Here is a 19,871-nt window from a genome sequence, read left to right as displayed (position 1 = left end):
GGTGCAAACCCTTATTTCAAGCTTAAAATTTATGTGGTTTTAACCATATTTTAATGCAATTACTACTGTCTTACAAATGCCTTCCCTGCTAATTACAACTGCTGTGGTTGTTGAGACATTCCGCAGGACAATATCTTTCTGAAAGCTATGGCAATTACTTCTGTGAAGAACTAATACTAGAAAACCATCTGATATATAGAAAACTATTGTCCTGGTTTCAGCTGAGATAGATAGAGTTAATTCTTCTTTCCAGTGGCTGGCATGGTGCTGTGTTTTGGATTGAGGATGAGAATAATGTTGATAACACACTGATGGTTTTAGTTGTTGCTAGGTAGTCATAGCATCTACACTAAGTCAGGGACTTTTCAGCTTCTCACACGCTGACGGGTGCAGAAGAAGCTGAGAGAGCACTGACAGGACAGCTGACGAAAGGGATATTCCCTGCTATGTAACATCATGCTCTGGATATAACTGGGGAGGCTCGCCGGGATGTGGGATCGCTGCTTGGAAACAGACTAGGTGTTGGATTGTTTTATTTTCTTTCATACTTGGTGAACAATTGCATTCGCGCATCACTTGTATTATTATAATTGTTGTTGTTGTTGTTGTTGTTATTCTCTTCCTTTGTTATACTATTAAACTGTCTTTATCTCAACCCATGGGTTTGTGTTTTGGATTCTCCTCCCCATCCCCTTGGAGGGGAGGAGTGAGTGAGCGGCTGCTTAGCGAGTGTGATGCTCAGCTGCCAGCTGAGGCAAAACCACAACAACTATCTTTTACTGTATTTAACAAATAAATTGGCATCACGTGATGAGAGCAGAGCAGCATCATGTGATTAGTATACAGAGCTTTTTTCTTCTCTAATGACTGTTAATGATTTAGTGACCACCATTAAATCAAAAACTAAAGAGATGACCAAGCTTTCAGTAGGTTAAAAACTATCTTTCAAAATATTTTGTGCTGTGTTTGCATGTCAGTTTATTTTTACTTTTAGAATAGGTTGGAAATAAACTTGATGTTTTTGCAAAATGTTGGATACTGTCCCCAGAATGCCTGTCCATCTATTATTCCTTTTCAACAAGGAGACTCTTATTCCCTTGAAGCTTTACAAGCCACATCTGTCTGCTCAGGGCTTTCTATATGGCATTTTCAGCAATGTCTTCTATCAATGATAAATTATTGTATACTATCTGGATATATTCAGTATACTTGAATTGAATTAAATACATAATTTTACTACAGGAATAATGAATCCCTCATGAACAATTCCACAAAGAAAATATAATTTCTTCCCCCCCTGCCCCCCCAATCAGTGTGAAATTATTTTGATTGTTTACTTTAAATTGAAATGATACAGCATCTGTCTTCTGATTTTGTCTGATAATGACATTACAAGCTATTGGAAAACAGAAAAACATTTTCAAGCAAGTATCGGTCATGAAGAAAAGCCCTTGATATTATCTTAAAGAGTAATTCAGAGAACAACTTGATTGAAGGAAAGAAACTGACACTCATTCAAGAGTAACTTCTTGTGAAAAGACATCTTGGTGGGAGAGACATTAGCAGGAGCTATGCAGTTTAGTGTAAGATTATTATGAGTGTCTTAGAAGAATAGTATGATAACACAAATTTAAATAATTAATTTTATTGGGACTTGATATTTTATTGTGAGATATACAGTCATGATCTGCCTTACACTGGAATAACAAATAATTAACAATAAATTTCATAAAATTAGCAAGTAATGAGAATCTAGTTTAAACACTGTAAGAGTTAATCACCAGATGTCATGTTGAAAAGATCTCTGGTTTTTTGAGTATAACTCAAAAAGGTAACTATTTACCTTTTTTAAATGTTGTGCTTAACTCTGTTTTTATTAATTTAGATTTTGTCACATGCTGTGGGTAAAACTAGTCATATAATTAAGAAGGTTCACACCAGGTCTTCCAGAACACAGATATGTACAAGGTAACAAGACAGAATGGAACAGAAGCTGTTTGGGATGCTGCTTTGGACAATATACCTATCAGAACATTTTTATGAAAAGAATTGCAACTTTCTGGAAAAAAAGTACTTTAAACAATCTTCCTTTTCAATGCAAAATGGTAATGCTTTGTTTCTCAAATGTTCTTTTTTTGATGAAAAAATATATACTCTGGAGATGATACCCTTATCATAGTCATGCCACATATAAAGAACCAATGAAAATACACAGTGTTCCATGCTTTTTCTGATACACTAGGGACAACTTTTTATGTGGATCTCAACAAAATTATGATTTTATAACAGAACAGGAGAGGAAGATACTTTCTTCCAAAATTGCCTCAAAGAACAGATGCTTAGTAAGTTTGAAAGACTTACCACTACAACATTACTCTGATAATTCTAGGTTCTTCAGGTAGATGTGTGGTTTACCTGGGAGTTCTCTGAAGCTTCTCTTGCAAATAGAAAAACTGTGACTTTCCTCTTTATGGAGAGAGAAGACTCCTACTGGAATTCAGGTAGTTGTTACAGTAAGGTAACGATCCTAAAATTTGCTGATGAATACAAGATGAATGCTATGATTTTAGCCTGGAATGCCCTTTGCCAACTGGGTCTGTGCTTAAACCACCATTTTATTCCAATGCAGACAGAGCTACATAGTGATGACTATATGTGGTGGGTTGACCCTGGCTGGGGGCCAGGTGCCCACCAGAGCTGCCCTATCACTGCTCTCATTAACTAGACAGGGGAGAAAAGGTGTAATGAAAAGCTTATGGGTCGAGATAAGGACAGGGAGAGATCACTCACTAATTATCGTCACGAGAAAAACAGACTGAACTGAGAGAGGAAATTCATCTAATTTATTACTAAGCAAAACAGAGTAGAGGAATGAGAAATAAAATCAAATCTTAAAACACCTCCCCCCCACCCCTCCCATCTTCCCGGGCTCAACTTCACTCCTGGCTTCAACCTCCACCCCCCTCAGCAGCACAGGGGGACGGGGAATAGGGGTTACGGTCAGTTCATCACACGGTGTTTCTGCCGCTTCTTCCTCCTCAGGGGGAGGACTCCTCTCCTCGTTCCTCTGCTCCAGCATGGAGTCCCTCTCACAGGAGACAGTCCTTCACAAACTTCTCCAATGTGAGTCTCTCCCACGGGCTACAGTCCTTCATGAACTGCTCCAGCGTGGGTCCCTCCCACGGGGTGCAGATCTTCAGGAGCAAACTGCTCCAGCGTGGGTCCCCCACGGGGTCACAAGTCCTGTCAGCAAACCTGCCCTGGCGTGGGCTCCTCTCTCCATGGGGCCACAGGTCCTGCCAGGAGCCTGCTCCATCACGGGCTTCCCACGGGGTCACAGCCTTCTTCAGGTGCCTCCACCTGCTCTGGTGTGGGGTCCTCCACGGGCTGCAGGTGGAATCGCTACACCCCCTCATCCTTCCTCCATGGGCTGCAGGGGGACAGCCGGCCTCACCATGGTCTTCACCACGGGCTGCAGGGGAATCTCTGCTCCGGCGCCTGGAGCACCTCCTGCCCCTCCTTCTGCACTGACCTTGGTGTCTGCAGAGTTTCTTACATCTTCTCACTCCTCTCTCTGGCTGCAAAAGCTCTCTCTAGCTTCTTTTTTCCTTTCTTAACTCTGTTATCCCAGAGGCACTACCACCATGGCTGATGGGCTTGGCCTTGGCCAGCGGCGGGTCTGTCTTGGAGCCGGCTGGCATTGGCTCTGTCAGACACAGGGGAAGCTTCTAGCAGCTTCTCACAGAAGCCACCCCTGTAGCCCTCCCCACTACCAAAACCTTGCCACGCAAACCCAACACACTATATTACATGGATTGTTTTTCACGTTGAAGAAAGTATATTAATTTACATATGCGGGTAAGAAAAAATTACTCTGCAAGGGATTTCCGAGAGAATTTTGTGGTTTGTTTTAGAGGTTTTTGTTACAGTCATCATGAAAGCCAGGTGACAAAGTGTAAAATAAGTTACGAGCATTTGTGCTGTCTCTGACCAAATGACATTTTATTTATTGCTATCACACCATCAACATTCACTTTTGTTCCCACAAAAGCTCATTATTATTTAGTTTGAAGCTCCTAATAATAATAAAAAAGCAATAGAACTTCTACTAGGTTAGATGACTAAAATGAACTGCTTGGAAAAAGTCAATATTCAACTCACCAGACAGATGCATGGAAACAAACAAATGGTTTCCTTAATGGCCGCAGTTTTCCTAAATAAGAGATCTCTTTCAGAAGAGTAAGCTAACTGCCAAAATTGGATGCAATTTATCACTGTAGACATATCACTGCTTTTAAAACTGTAAAGTATTGTTTATTTGTAACCTCTTTTCATTTTAATCACATACTACTTTGGATTTCTTCTCAAGGTAAATAATCCATTAAAATACCTTAAATAAGGAACTGAGAAAAAAGACTTAGTCTTGAAATATAATTTAATACTATAATAAAGAAGGCATTCCCGCAATGATTAATTTAATCTATGCATCAGATTCTCTAAAGGATTTTTTTACAATTGTTCACTAAAACCTATCAAATAAATATTGATCATGTTTTAATATTCTAGCTGTCTTACTTGAATTTAGAAGGTGGGACAAACCTGGTTTATTTTAAATAAAGCAAAAATATCTAACATTTTTCCAAGAGATTACTTGTATTCTCAAGGAAGTGTAAACCTTAGTCAACACAATCGATAATTATAGTACTTGTTATGGAGAGGAAGAAGTCAGGATTGACGAGCAGGATGCATATTTCCGCTGGCTGTGGTTTCATACAAGAATTATCAGCTTTAGTCTCAGTGCTTCTGTAATCTCACATTTAACTCTTATCAGAAGACAAATACTAGCCTGCCTCAGAACTCTTCTTTCTTCTCACTTCTGTCACCTCTTGTCAGCAATATGTCACCACTCGAAAGTCATCTGTTAGATTTCAGGGCGCATGGACCATCCAGGAAAGCACAACAGGATAACATAACAGCATACTACAGTTAGTTAGCTATTTTTGTATTAGCACTAGAAAAGTGTGTGATTATGTTTTTAAGAATTTTGTATATTTTACACGCATGAGACTCCTTAATTCCATGCTTTGTCTGCAATTTTGTGGATCAGAGACCAACTCTAAGGATCAGGCCCTGAATGATAGACGTATACATGATATATGTATAAAATTGAACCTTTGCTTAGAGCTGAGAAAAAACCTGAAGTTACAATATTTGGAAAATGCTGATATTTCCTGCCTTTGAATTGTCACATTGATATTTACTGGCACATGTATTCTATAAGACAGGCAGGGAAAGTTGTTTATTATTACTGATAGGGAGCACTTTTCCTCCCTTCGTTTTGCTGTTTCTGTGTGTAATAAATCTTCTATTTTGTCACTATTTTTAGTTCTTGTTCAATGCTGAAGTGAACTGGTGCATTATCTTTTCCAGCAGTTTACTGTGTCATCTCCGATTCTTGCTCTTGATCTAATCCCTGGTCATCAATTTTGAAGGTATTAAAAAGAAAATCTAATTCCTTACTCATTAACATTACTTTGGATTTGGCAGACAGGTCAAATTAATAACAAAATAAAAAAAACCAACAAACCCTGTATAGTTAGAAAATGTCTTCTAAGCATGTAACAAGTACATTTTGTGAGTATATTTAGAATGATGTATTTGAAATATGTCCTCTGGCTCAAATTTCTATTTTCAAAATTAACTATCCAAGAAGAGTGAGTCTGGATTCCTCACAATTGCATTGGCCATCAGACATCTGAGGAGCGTTTTAAATATGCATTACATAGGGTGGACATTTGGCAAGTGAACCTTTATAAAAGGTAACAGAAGATAGCAGTTAGTGTATTACAGAGGGTTTAGCAACTGTGGAAAAGGGGAGCTGGTGTCCGTTATGTCACGTTTTGCAGTGAAGTATCAACAAAAAAAATCTGGGTTTTAGTATCTGTAATATTGGTAATTGTGATTGTGACATTTACTTTCCCCAAGACTTAAGGATGGCTTATGGGAATATGAACAGTTATTTCCAGTGTCCAAATGCCCCAAATCATTTCTATCAGGTCCTTAGAAAAAGCAGTTTGTGTTTTAGAGGTTTATGGAGCATTCAGTTCTCCTTGAAGTCAGGGAGGATTGTTTGTCTATGTCTGAGAAAAAATTTTCAATCCTATAAAAAAAATTAAAATCAATCCACTGAAATATGATCTCTGATGCAATTTGATTTTACAGTAATTTCTTCTTGAGCTGCAGGAATTTTTTCTCAATTTTCAAAATAATTTCTAAAATTTAAATGTCCCAAATTTTGGAGAAACAGATTATTAGAAACCCCATGTATTGTATTCAGAGCTTTTAATTTGGCAACTCTTTAAAGGGTCATGTGTACTCTGGTCACAGAATTCAGCTCTTGCAGCAGAGGAAATTAGCTTACATTGAACAAGGTACAGCTGTAGTAGGAACCTCTTCAGATTATCTACAGCTGTCTTGGATGTGTTTGCAATAAATCACACTAACTTTGGCATATATATCTCTTCATATTAAAATACAAACCATTTTTTTTGTAAATTATTACATTTAACATATGAATTATGAATAGTACATGAATAAAATATGTGTATACATTTTTCAGGCCCTAACATAGTGAACTCTCTGTAACAATTGATTCTTTTTCAGTAAAAGAGTTTCCTTCAGAAAAAATTAGCATTTTTTTCCCCTCTAAAAAAAATCCCAACAAAACATCAGTATTGTTAGTTTCTGTTGTTTTACAGAGAAGTTTTTGGAGAAAGGCTTAGTGTCTCCGGAATGGGTATGCAATCTCTCCCAGGGACAGATTTTGGAAGGGTGAGTGAAGACCCTTGTTAACTCCCAACTGTGTCAAACAGCCAGTTACATGCATCAGCTATCAAAGATGTCAGACCATGTAAAATCAGAGCAATTTTCTTAGCTACAGGATACTTTAGAAATATGATTTGAGATATAGATGGTTATGGAGACTGCTGAGTAGGGATAGTCTACCAATTGAAGTAGGAGAAATAACGTGTGATGGGGAATAAAACCCTTTCACTGCTGCAAAAGGGAAGAAGTTGTGGCTTTTTACTGCTACTCCTCTGTTTAAAAGAAATGAGGGCTAGGATAAAACTCTTTGGATTGCTATGTATAAACTTGAATTTTTTTCATGCTGAGGGGATGAGTCACTCAGCTGAACAGATGGAGTGAGTGTAAGGGGAAAAACATCCTCTGGGAAGGCATAGCAAGAATTAAGTGCTGTGTGATGACCTGGGAAATTCTTAATTTTGATGTAGTTATTAATATGTTTTGATTGATGAAGCTGTATCTTATTCAAACAAACCCCACAAAGTTCTTAAAAGCTAGTGTAAAAATAAGAGGGCATAGTGTAACTAGGCTGTTGAATTAAACTCATGACTACAGGGCAAACTTGGGTAGAAGCTACTTAGATTTTTTCAAATATTTGTAACCCTGTGACGGTTTGGTGAACTACTTGTTGGCAATTGTTCTGCTTAGTTTTGTTGCTTTAGGGCTTTGCTCCTCCTCAGAAGCTTAATTTTTATTACAGCAGTATGTGCCAAAAGGTGCTGTACAAATGCACAGGAAGAGTTAGACACTGCTTTGTGTTTGGGCAAAAACGGCTGCTTGAAGGCAGAGGGAGAAAGACATTTCGAACACTAAAATTACTTCTGTAAGTGCTTTCTCTTCCAGAGAGATGAATGAAAATTAGATGGCTCCAGAGATTACCCTTCCCCTGCAGCTCTCCCTCCTGCTTTTTTCTCAAGTAGTCCAAGCTGAGATGCTGACATGACAGCTGTTGAAGCTTGACATGTCAGTAGTAAAGCCACTTCTGCCCCGAGGTGTGGGTAAGGATGCAGGAGAGACATATTAACTGATTTTTCACCTGTTGGGAGAGTGAGTGGGCAGCTGTCGCTGCTCGTTTTTTTGTTTTCTTCTCTTTGTGAATCAGGGTTGTTGGTTGGTCTTATTCAGGTTTCGTGTTGCATTGCAGTTAGGCTCCTGAACCTGACTTTTTCCATTTCCTTGGTCAGTAGATGTGTCTTTTTGCAGTTAACTTCCATTGCTTATGCGTGTATTAGTGCTCTAATAATGTGGTTTTATCTAACTTTCAACTCCATAACTCCCCTTATTTTCATGGGACGTATGTGTAACCTCACATGAAAGGTAACCTCACATGTAGGGTAACGCAAATGATCCCCTCTCCCAGCTCATTGCTTCTATACTTCTACAGGCAAACTTAATTTTTTAGGGTGAAGTGGTATCTTAGGCGTGTTGAGCTGTGACTAAAATAGCAAAATAAAACTGTGTAACTCTTTGAGTCAAATGTTTAGATTCTTCTAGTGGCTGGTGATCAGCTTAACTAATAACCAGCTCACTATGCATTTAGTAGATCAGATAGTGGGCTGTGCTTCTAAACAAGCAAGGCTGCAAGTCTAGATTGTCCTCAAATTATGTGTCAGTCTAAGCTAGCCTGCTGTCCTCTGCACTAGTTTGTTAACTGTTGAACTGAAACTGCTGAGCACGGACATGTGTTCCCCTGTACTAGTGTGGCTGCTGGTAAGCAATAAACTGGTGAGGAAGAAAACTGAGAATGGTAACATTTTGAACCAGAATTTGCTGTTAGCCTGAAAAATGCTGTTTTAAATTATTCTGTTGTAATGTATTCTGTGTTAACAGTGAGAAAAACTTCCCTCTGGGTGCTGTATGTCTTCCTGGGCTCTGTACAGAGTTGCCCTACATCACCCAGGGGTGAAGGCAGAGGACTTCCTCTCCTACTGCTGTGACGGAGCCTGGGTGTATGTAGCTACAGAGGGATGTGATGTATGGTGGAATTTTCTTCCAAACTTGCAAAAAGTGAATGATCTTTGTTTTAGTTTATTCTGTGTTTGTTTCTGTGATGAATGGAAATATAAATATAGTTAATATTTTGAAATTACTGGAAAGCTTTCATAGACTATTTTTAATATTTTGAAATTACTGGAAAGCTTTCATAGACTATTTTATTGCTTAGGATTTGCTTTTGTTTGTATTGGTCTCCAAAGAAACAACATTGCTTCCCAATGCTAGAAATCAATTGTGTGAACATTGACTTCGTAATTATTTTTAAAATTATTCAATTGTATAAACTTACTGTAGTTTTGACTTCTAACTGTCCTTGGCAAGTCATGGGAATAAATGTCAAAAGTAAATTTATTTTGGATTTAAAGTGAAAACTTGTTAAACACTAACCTCACTTCAAAATATTAGGTAATCTAGTTACATTATAGTCTCAAAACCACTTTAAGTCAATGTTATTGTTAAAAGTTATAATCCTGATCTTACAGGGGATCACTTCTCACCTCTTCACAGACCTTTTCCTATGTATGATGTGGCATTTTCAATTTTCCTGTGATTCTTTAGTAACTTCTCAGTAACAACTGTATAATTTAAACAGATAAGGTATGTTAAAGAGTATCACTGAAGACACAGTGGAAAAAGATGATGTTCCTATTTTTTTTTTTCTTTCTTACTTACTGAACATTTACTATTCTTATAGACATCTGAAATTATTTATCCAGTCTCATGGTGGTGTCCCAAAAGCAGGATCGTTTACCCGGTGTGCAGTATGCCAATATACACACAGAGCAGAGGTAGTTTATTTATTTCATCTCTGAGCAGAGATGGGTGCTAGGTGGTAATTCCACAAAGCTAGCACACTACACACAGAATCTACCACATATTTATCTTGTTACAGGATTAGAAAAACTCGCCTAAATTTACACTAATTGGTTATTAATTTCTGCATCATCATCTACTATTGGTCAAGCATCTTTATATTAGCAGGCATGCTCTTTGAGGGTGTGTGGGGGGGGTGTAGTGTAACTTGCTGTCCGGTCCCACTCAGGGGAGTGAGGGTGCGGTTAACTTTCTAATTCTCTGCACGGTAATCAGAAGTAATGACAATTACTTTAGAGGTTCAAACCAATCATAAATTTACTTAAAACTCAGTGGAACTATGAAAGATAGAGGCTTGGCAAAATTCATAACAATGCTCAAAACTTAGCAGAACTATGAAAGGTAAGGGTTTAGCAAAACATGTGACAATATTACCCTAATGTGCCAAAAATTAAGTTAGAGACAAAGAGAGTGATAGAGAGGAAAAGAAGGAGAGAAAGAAAAGAAAGAGAGAGTAAAGATATCACCACCCTTGGATCCAGCGATGTTCTCTGTTCATAGTTGTAGTCTTCAAGTGGTGGGCGCACGCCGAAAACTTATGTTTCCACTTCCCCCCCATAGGTGGGGGTCTGTCATCACTGAGCAGGCGCAGTATGTGCTCAGGAATGTTCAGAAATGTTCTAGAAATGAGTCGGTGGGTTGTGGGGTCCTGGGGGTCTCACTGCTCCCCCCCCCCCCCCCCCCCCCTTCAGGGCTGACCAACCGAGTGGTGATCTGTCACAGGCACATGGTGCACAGGGCACAGATGGTCATTGTTTACGTGTTTCAGGAATAGAGGAGTGGTCTCACAAGACGTTATCCTGCCTCCGCAGGCTCCGTTCTTGGTCAACACTCCCTGGTCATCATCAGCCGATCCCTGCCCATGTCAAGACGAGTGTTTGTGACACTCGTCACAAACGAGTGACGGCATTCGTCACTTGCATAGTCCTTTGATTGGGTAGGTGGTGGCGAACCCCCCCCAGCCACCTTTCCCGTCCCCTGGTTACTGCCAGTTCTTGTTGACTTAGGCCTCTCTGAGGATCGCCCAGTTCTCGGTGCCTTCTGAGGCAGGATGTTTCCTCTTTATCAGTTTTTCAGCTCTCCTTTGAGGGTACTCTTTAGCAAAGCATGCTTTTTATCAGTCTTTTGGCTCGTCTTCAAAGGTACAGTCGTCAGCAAAGCAAGTAATGCATTTAACCCTAAATTAAACAGTGTCTAAGCACTAACCCAAACACATTTCTGTCCCTGCAAAGTCGAAAATTCTACTTCTGGATATCAATGGCAGGTGGCTAACACTCAAATTTTCAATACAGAAAAAGGTGGCTGTTTTCAAGCTAAATGAGCCAGACCTAACAGAAACTGTTTAAATAGCTATAGCACAAAAGAGCTTGCGTTAGCACTGGTGCCCCAAAATACGTATCTTTTTATTCACATATGTCCTGATATTGGAGTAGCACGGCAGCCCACTCCAGACATAGTTAAATGGCCAGAAAGAGTATTGCAACAAAACTTGGTGGAATTCTCCCTGAATAAGAGTGAATAAGTTTTGATGTCATGAAGTCTGATAGGAGTAAAGAAAACAATTAGTGGAAATCTCCATGTTTCCAACACCATTTTCTTTGATGTTCTGGCAGCAGAAAGCATCTTACATAAAACATGGCAATATAATTTAAAACTAGAGTAATACCGATTCTTTGTGTATTTCATATTGTGATTTGAAATGTTTGTGAACAAGCTTCCCTTTTTTTAGAACATTGTAAAACATTACCACTTTTTAGCTAATTTCCCAAATGTGCTTTGGGTGCAGCACTGCAAATGAATTTCTTTAAATCTTCAATATTAATGACATATCAGTAATGTTCAATACTTTTTTTTCCTTTTCCCTCACTTCTGTTAAGTTAGGAAGCATTGCTTTGCTCCTTGGACAAGGAATAAAAGGAATTTTTTGATAATTTTTTTTTCCCTTCTCATTTTATTTAGCTTCCTGCAGTCTTAGTTATAATAGTGTGTTAGCTCTAAGAAGCAAAGTTAAGTAGAGCTTCTCATTAGGATGATAAGCTGTATTGCAAATACAATACTAATGGTGCAGAGAGAGTGTGTGAAGAGAGTGACTGGCAGAATGCAAGACAAAATGGATCTTTGTCTATGTTTTTACACAGGCTCAGCACTTAGCCACATGAAAATGTCTCACATTTACATTATGTCTTCTGGCTGAAGACTTCTTGTAGTTCATGATCCCCCTAAAAATAGTATTGTTTTAGGGGGGGGTTTCTTTTTTTTTTTTTTTTTTTTCTATTAACTTCACACTTCTACCATCTGTCTAGGATAGTTTCAATGAGATGCTACATAAAGATGCATTAATCTGCAAAATCTTTAAGAGAATATTTGAGAAACTTGCATCAGAAACAGCTCTGACTTGCACTTAGGCAAGCTCTTTCATTGAGGATCATCCCAATAAACTTTTAAAAATTTAGGACTTGCCTATCTGAGTTGTTCTGGGTGAACAGTCCCCTGTGTTTCTGTGAACTTTGACAGTCCTGTGTGCTGGGGGAATAGTCAGCATATGCAGAGAGGTAATGTTCCATTGCAGCATAATGAACTACATTTAAAAACTCCTTGCCTTGCAATTTAAGACTGCACAGTAGTAGCTCTGGTTCACATAACAGCAAACAAACATTTAGAGATAAAAGGAAGGAAATACATTATGTTCAGCAGAACCACCAAGAGATGGATTTGGTAATCAAGTTTGATATTTGTGTAGGTTATGTGACTTATGTACTTTGTTCAACAAAAACATGTGACTTTACGTAGTTGGTATTTATTAATCCACTCAAACATTACTGCTGGAATTGCAATGGGTAAGGAAAATGGAGTGCTGCCATGCTAGGGTGGAGAAGTAGATGTGATAGATTAAAAAGCTTCTATTGCAGTTTTTCTATAAACTTTCAAGTTTATAAACAGTTAGGTAGACTGTTGTAAATAACTGTCATCAAAAGCATCATGTGCTTTCCTTGACTTGTGCCTTTCCATTGTACGGTCTACCATACATTTGATCATCTGTGTTGGTTAATTATGTAAACATTTTGAGGTGATATGTATCTTTGCATGTTGCTGGTATATATCATGTTGATCCATGACTTTTAGGAGGCAGTTAACGTATAGTTTGTTAAGCTACTAAGCTGTATGAGTTAAATATTGCATCAAAACTCTAGTAACACTCGACCTATAATATCAGTACTGCCAGATAAATGTATTGGAGCTCAGTGCTGTAATAATATTGATGCACACCAAAAAATGGTGAAACTATGCAGAACTAAAGGCTTAATTCCAAAATTCCTGGAAGGCAGGGAAACCATTTTGCCCTCAGTGCATATGACTGTCAATCAGACATAAAACTGATATTCATTGGTATTCTTGGCTGGTTAGAAGACCATACTAAGGACTTTCCTGTGTATGTGGGTATAGGATAACAAGGTAGGTATCCTATATATATATATAGGATAATATGTAGGTATAGGGTAAGGTGGGTTGACCTTGCTTGGCTGCCCACTAAGCTGCTTTATCACTCCTCCTCCATCAACAGGGCAGGGGGAGAAAATGCAATCAAAAAGGGAGAACATTCACAAATTACTGTGATGAACAAAACAGACTTGACTTGGGGATATGAATTTAATTTATTGCCAATTAATTTTATCAGACTAGGATACTGAGAAAGAAGAGCAAAACTAAAACCAACTTCCCCCCACCCCTCCCTTCTTCTCAGGCTCAACTTCACTCCTGACTTTTCTACCTCTTTCCCCTGAGCAGCATAGGAGGGTGGAGAATGGGGTTGCAGTCAGACGATAAAACTTCATCTCTGCCACTCCTTCCTCCTCAGGCTTTTTCCCTGCTCCAGTGTGGGGTCCTTCCCATGGGAGACAGCCCTTCATGAACTTCTCCAATGTGGGTCCTTCCCACAGGCTGTAGTTCTTTATGAACTGTTCCAGCATGGGTCCTCTCCATGGAGTATGGTCCTTCAGGAACCCCAGCATGAGTGTTCCATTGGGTTGCAAGTCCTGCTAGAAAACTTACTCCTATGTGGGCTGCTCTCCATGGGTCACAGTTACTGCCAGGAGCCTGCTCCTCCTGCATGGGCTCTCCATGGGGTCACAGATTCCTTCAGGGCACATCCACCTCCTCCAGCAGAGTCCTCCATGGGCTGCAGTATGGACATCTGCTCCATCGCGGACCTCCATGGCCCACTGCAGGGGGACAGCCTCACCATGGTCTTCTCCACTGACTGCAGGGGAATCTCTGCTCCGGTGCCTGGAGCACCTCCTCCTCCTCCTTCTTCACTGACCTTGGTGTCAGCAGGGCTGTTTCTCTCACATTTTCTCACTGCTCTCTCAAAGCAGCTGCACAGTGTTTTCTTAAATATGTTATCACACATGCGCTGCCACCATAGCTGATTGGCTCACCTTTGGTCAGTGGCAGGTCCATCCTTGAGCTGGCTGGCGTTGGTCCTATCTAACATGGGGCAGCTTCTGGTGTCTTCTCACAGAATCCACTCCTACAGCCCCTGCAATACCAAAACCTTGCCACAGATGCCCAGTACAGTGCTCTAGGAAAAATATAGCTAGATGATTACATACAGGGCAAGTTAAAGTTATCATGACTCAAATGAGAGAAATGTTTTACGCTAAAAAGATGTACAAAATTTATGAGCTATTCCTGCAAAGATAATGTAGACCTCCTCTATGAACATGGATTACGTGTGCTAAATGAAGGAATCATAGAATCATAGAATAGGTTGGAATTGGAAGGGACCTTTAAGGATCAACTAGTCCAACCTCCCTGCCATAGGCAAGGACATCTTCCATTAGATCAGGTTGCCAAAAGCCCCATACGACCTGACTTTGAACACTTCCAATGATGTGGCATCCACAACTTCTCTGGGCAACCTGCAGAGACTCACAAGAGTGGAGGAGAGGGAGAGAATCACCTCCCTTGACTTGCTGACCATGCTTCTTTTGATGCAGCCCAGGATACGATGGCCTTTCTGGGCTGCAAGCCCACATTGCTGGCTCTTGTCCAATTCTTCACCCACCAGTATTCCCAAGTCCATCTCTGCAGGGTTGCTCTCAACCCATTCATCCCCTAGTCTGTATTGATATTGGGGTTTGCCCCGACCCAGGTGCAGGACCTTGCACTTGGCTTGTTGAACTTCATGAGGTCTGTGTGGGCCCACTCCTCAAGCCTGTCAAGGTCCATCTGGAACCATGGGATGGCATACCTTCCCTCATGTGAATCCACTGTAACCCTCTGCAAACTTACTGAAGGTGCGCTATGTCATTGATGAAGATATTAAATAGTATTTGTGCCAGCAAGGACCTTGAAGGACACCTCATTACTCCACTCGTACTTTGAGCAATTGACTGTAACTCTTTGAATGTGAGCATGCAGCCAATTCCTTATCCATCTAACAGTCCAACCACCAATCCTGTATGTCACCAATTTAGAGGTAAAGACATTGTGGGGCACTGTATCAAAGGCCTTACAGAAGTCAAGGTAGATAACATCCATAGCTCTTCTGTTGTCCACTGATGCAGTCACTCCATTGCAGGAGGCCACTAGATTAGTCAGGCAGGATTTACCCTTGGTGAAGCCATGTAGGCTGTCTCTAAGAGGGTAAATGCAGCCTTATAGAAGGGGTGAGTGACAGACAAAAGAAGAATGTCCAGCTGCTAACACTGTCTCATACTTGTGGGCATGTTAAGTCCCACTGCACAGTCATGGCCTGACTTGAGCAAATCATCAGCATCACTGCAATATGGCTGGCTTGAGAGACCATGCTCTGCACATGCCATTTGACCTTTGCATCTTGAAAATTATTGAAGAGCAATGGATAGACCTTGATTGTACCAAGTACCATGTAAACAACGTGTATTTACTTTCTTAGTGCTTGATCCGCAGAAGTCAATTAAACATGTGCTGCCTGAGGAAATGAAAAGCGATGTCTCAGCAGTGTAAATAAATACATCCCTAATGCTTCATGAGCAGAGGGTTGAGGAGTGGGAGGGTGGGCGAAAACAGAAGACTTGGGAAGAGAGAGATGACATAGTGACTCTAAATATGAGTGTGTTTATTCGTGTAAATTAGGCATAACTGTTCATGATATTTCTTAACAAACATCCAATAAGTCCTGAGCTCTGTCAGCATTGAGTTATCTGCTAAACAGGAAGTATGATCTGCAAGTTAACTTGGTCATATGTGCTCTGTTCACCGGCACGTATCATCCACCTATTCTTTGAATAAAGCTCCTTAAGAGGATTCTCCTATTGAAATGGTTGCTTCTTTATGCTCAAAATTAATTTCCTACATTTTTTGTTAACAAAATACATTTATTTATTAGAGTAATATGATTGTGTATTCTCTATTAATGTAGAATACAATCAAGGGCATGACTTCCTGTAAACAGCAATTAAAGATGGGATATTAATTTTGCATATAGCTCTGAGCAAAAACATTGAAATAGTTGGTAGTGGTCTTTAGACTTTGAGATCAAATGTGCTAGTTTGGAAAGACTGTGGAAGAAGAGCTCATAATTATATAGGTAGGAAATGCTTGTCAATGTTCAAGCAGCACTAGGGAACCTCTTTTGAAAAAGTCAGTGGGTGATTGATATACACAGCCCCAAAAAGCCCACCAAACCCCAAACCAGAAAACATTCTTGCCTTTTGAGGTAATTGTAGTTCAAGACTAGGCCAATGAAAGCAAAAAGAGTCTTTTCCATCTTCAGACCATAGTTGCTGTTGTACCAAAACATCAAACTGCAGTGGAAAAAGTGGGCAGTGGTAGTAAAGACTGCTAAGTACTGTATAGTGTAGTCTGGAAAACACGGAAGGTACAGTCTGGTAAACAAGTATTGTATGAAACCTCCCAAAATCTACAGTAAGATTAAAAAAGGTGGTTTTTGGGAACCTTAACCTTGCCCTACTGATTGGATGATTTAGAGATGTGCACGGAAATCATATGAAGAGATTCAGGGCGTGTGACATCATGCGTGACCTTCTGGTTCATAACCAAGATTTATCTGCCTTCCTCCTCCAGGTGGATTGGTGGCACCTGGGGAGAGAGCATTTGCTTACAAATCATAACTGTAAATTTACATTACACTGCAATATTAAGATGGTACATTTTGGGACAGCAAAAATGCTTATTTCTGTATCCTTTTAAACATTGTATCTCTGGCATGATCCCACTCTAATATGATTTTAATTGTCATTCTCTTATGTAATCTCATTGTGACAAAGAATATACTCAGTATAAAAAGAAAGCTTTTATGCTAAGAAACCGTCTTTACAAGTAACACAAGTAACACAGGGACCTTGTTGAAGTAATCGAAAATGGTTTTATTTTTGTTTGGGTCTGTTTGTTTCCTCCTGTAACTTTTAATTAATGTTGTTGCTACCTCTTTTGACCTGTATACTTTTAAAACTGCTTTGAGGGGGCAGAAAAGTCATGCGACAAAGATGACTTGGCAGTTTTAGAAACCAGTAATTGGGAATCAATGTGCTTTAAGCTGTGGGCAGAAAATGTAATAAGCAATCTAGTCTAGAGGGACAAAGGATTATTTGTTAATAGTATAAAAAGGTCAGTACAACAGTAATTAAATTAAACCTGCAAGGCATTTTAAGCAATACTTCTGAATTGTAATATCTCAGAAAGAAATAAGGTGCTTGACAATTATATTCTATTGAATCTATCACGGGTCATGTCCTATATAAATGAACATGCTTAAATAGCTTTTTGTTTTAAGACTTGATCTTAAATCTACAATATTTGTTCTTATATTATGCAATGCTGTGAAGGCCCGACTAGCTCAGAAGTGAACAGTATTCAGCTCTGCACAGAGACAGGTTAAGAGCCAGCCCGTAGTCCTGTGGTGCACACTGTGTCTACCTGCGTTGATGAAGTCTTGCACCAGATGCTTGATCTTGTGCACACTGAAAAGCAAGTGAGGATCAGCCTTTGGGTGGAACTGGTGAGCATCAGCAGTCACACCCAGTAGATTCTGAGGATTGTTTCTGCTGGACGCGTTGTGCTGTAATAAACCCCAAATTCAATATGAATTACTGCTTGAGCACTTGAAGGAAACTACTGTATTCCTTGGATTTTGTGTTTTCTGCTGATCTACATGTGATAGAGATAAAAAGTAACTTAATGAACTGTAACATGGGTTGTTACAAATGCAAGATTTTCTCTTTCTTTGTGCATTTAATGTGAAGCTGCACAGTTCTACATTTTACTGTAGCAGTATTTAACTGTAGCTCTTCTATGTTTTCTGAATCCTAAAAGAGCACCTCAGGAAACAAGTATAATTAACCTTGGGATGAGAAATGTGTGAGATCACTAATTTACTTTTAATTAGTAATATCTTCTTAGTTAACTTAATTACTACTGACAGCTACTTTATACTAATGAAGACTTTAATCAGAAAAATAAAATGAGAATACATTATTTGGCCAGCCAGCCCCAAAAGATGGAAGATTACTGAGGCACATATACAAATAGTCTGTGTTACATGTCTTGGAATTTTTCTGATGGCAACAGGAGAGCTCAGTTCTTGGCTATATCATAGCCAGGTATGTTCTCTACATTACTCCATGTTTCTGAGGTTCTGAGACTTTCCCTGATCCAACAGCTGCAACATAGCACCAGTTTCTTTTTCCAGAACATCTGAATTTCATTAGTAGAGGAAATAGGTTGACGGTAAATCACATTTAGGCTTTGTGAGTTTTCCAAGACTTGATAGTGAGAGGTCTTCTCAAGTTTCACATTGAAGACCTATCATCTGAGGTGTTTTTTTTGTTTTCCTTTATGAATAATAGAAGTGAATTTTTTTGCCTCACTTTTTAATAAGGATCAATGGGCAGAGGACAGTGGGAGGAAAAAAATATTACATAAAAATTAGATGGTACATCTATCAAACCTGAGGTCTCATTTGCATAGTTGGTTTCAGTTAAGCAAATGAGATCTCAAATTGGTTACCTATTATCTATGAATCTTGCAGTATGTTTGTGTGCACAATTTAGAAGATTTCAGAGCCTGGATTTTAAAGGGGAGAGCTAACATCAAAGTGACTGGCCATTATAATGAGTAAAAAAGAGGTTACATACCCAAGAGTTAGGAGCTTTGGGACAAAGGGCTGGTCTGCTCAGTGTGCAGCTGTGTGTACGTACCTAGGTGATAATGACATCCTGAGGATGTTGTATATCACCTGTTTATGGGCACACCAGTCACAGACAGATTCATACTTGTGGTAAAATCTCTCAGAAAGCAGACAATTGACTTTGAATTTCTTAAAGCAGACAGGGCTCTCCTAACTGCTAGGTAAGGGGTTTTTTTTCTTTTTTTTTTTCCCCCCCAATTTTTCTTCTACTGTGTTTTTTTGATATGACTCTTATGATAAAACCTCAATATATTTCTCTGGTAAAAGAGCTGTCTATATTCAAATTCCATAGGTTTTGGAGGGATAGGGATAAAGTCCAGGGGGACTACTACCTGAAAATACATTAAAATCCTTTCAGCTACAAGTTAGGTAGGATTTAAGCCCATAAGAGCAAAGAGGAATGGAAATAAGAACATCTTTAAATGTACAATTTTGAAGATTTTCCTTTTTCTTGACATGCGATAGTATATTGATTCTTAAATGCCAAAGCACTACATAAATATTGGAGCCAAGCTGGTTCAGCTTTGATTCTAACTGCTGTTAATTTTTATTTTTCTTTGTATAAGGGAAATGTTTGGTGATAGTGGCTTTCACTGCCCCTTCTGTCAATCCTTCCTGCTGGAACTCTTTGAGAATAATGGGATTGTATGTTTTCATAGTTCATGTTCACAGTTCATAGTTTATAGTACTATGTGAGAACAGTATGCATGACATAGATGTGTGATGCCAGAATAATATTCCTGATGCAGTATGTAGCTTAGTGAAAAATAACAGAAGACCAAAAGAGAATTAAAGTGGTGAATCTTACATGCTAAGCAGTAAGAGCTGATGTAATTGAGAATGGAAAGAAATCTGCCTGGTTTAAAGTGTGAGGTATAAGCCTATGAATTGCAATTGAATACTTTGTTTAGGACAGCAGTCTGGCAGACTGGGGAAAAATTGTTTCAAA

This window comes from Balearica regulorum, chromosome Z (genome assembly GCF_011004875.1).
Source record: "Balearica regulorum gibbericeps isolate bBalReg1 chromosome Z, bBalReg1.pri, whole genome shotgun sequence".
Lineage (NCBI taxonomy): Eukaryota > Metazoa > Chordata > Aves > Gruiformes > Gruidae > Balearica > Balearica regulorum.
Note: the sequence above shows the minus strand (reverse complement) of the source record.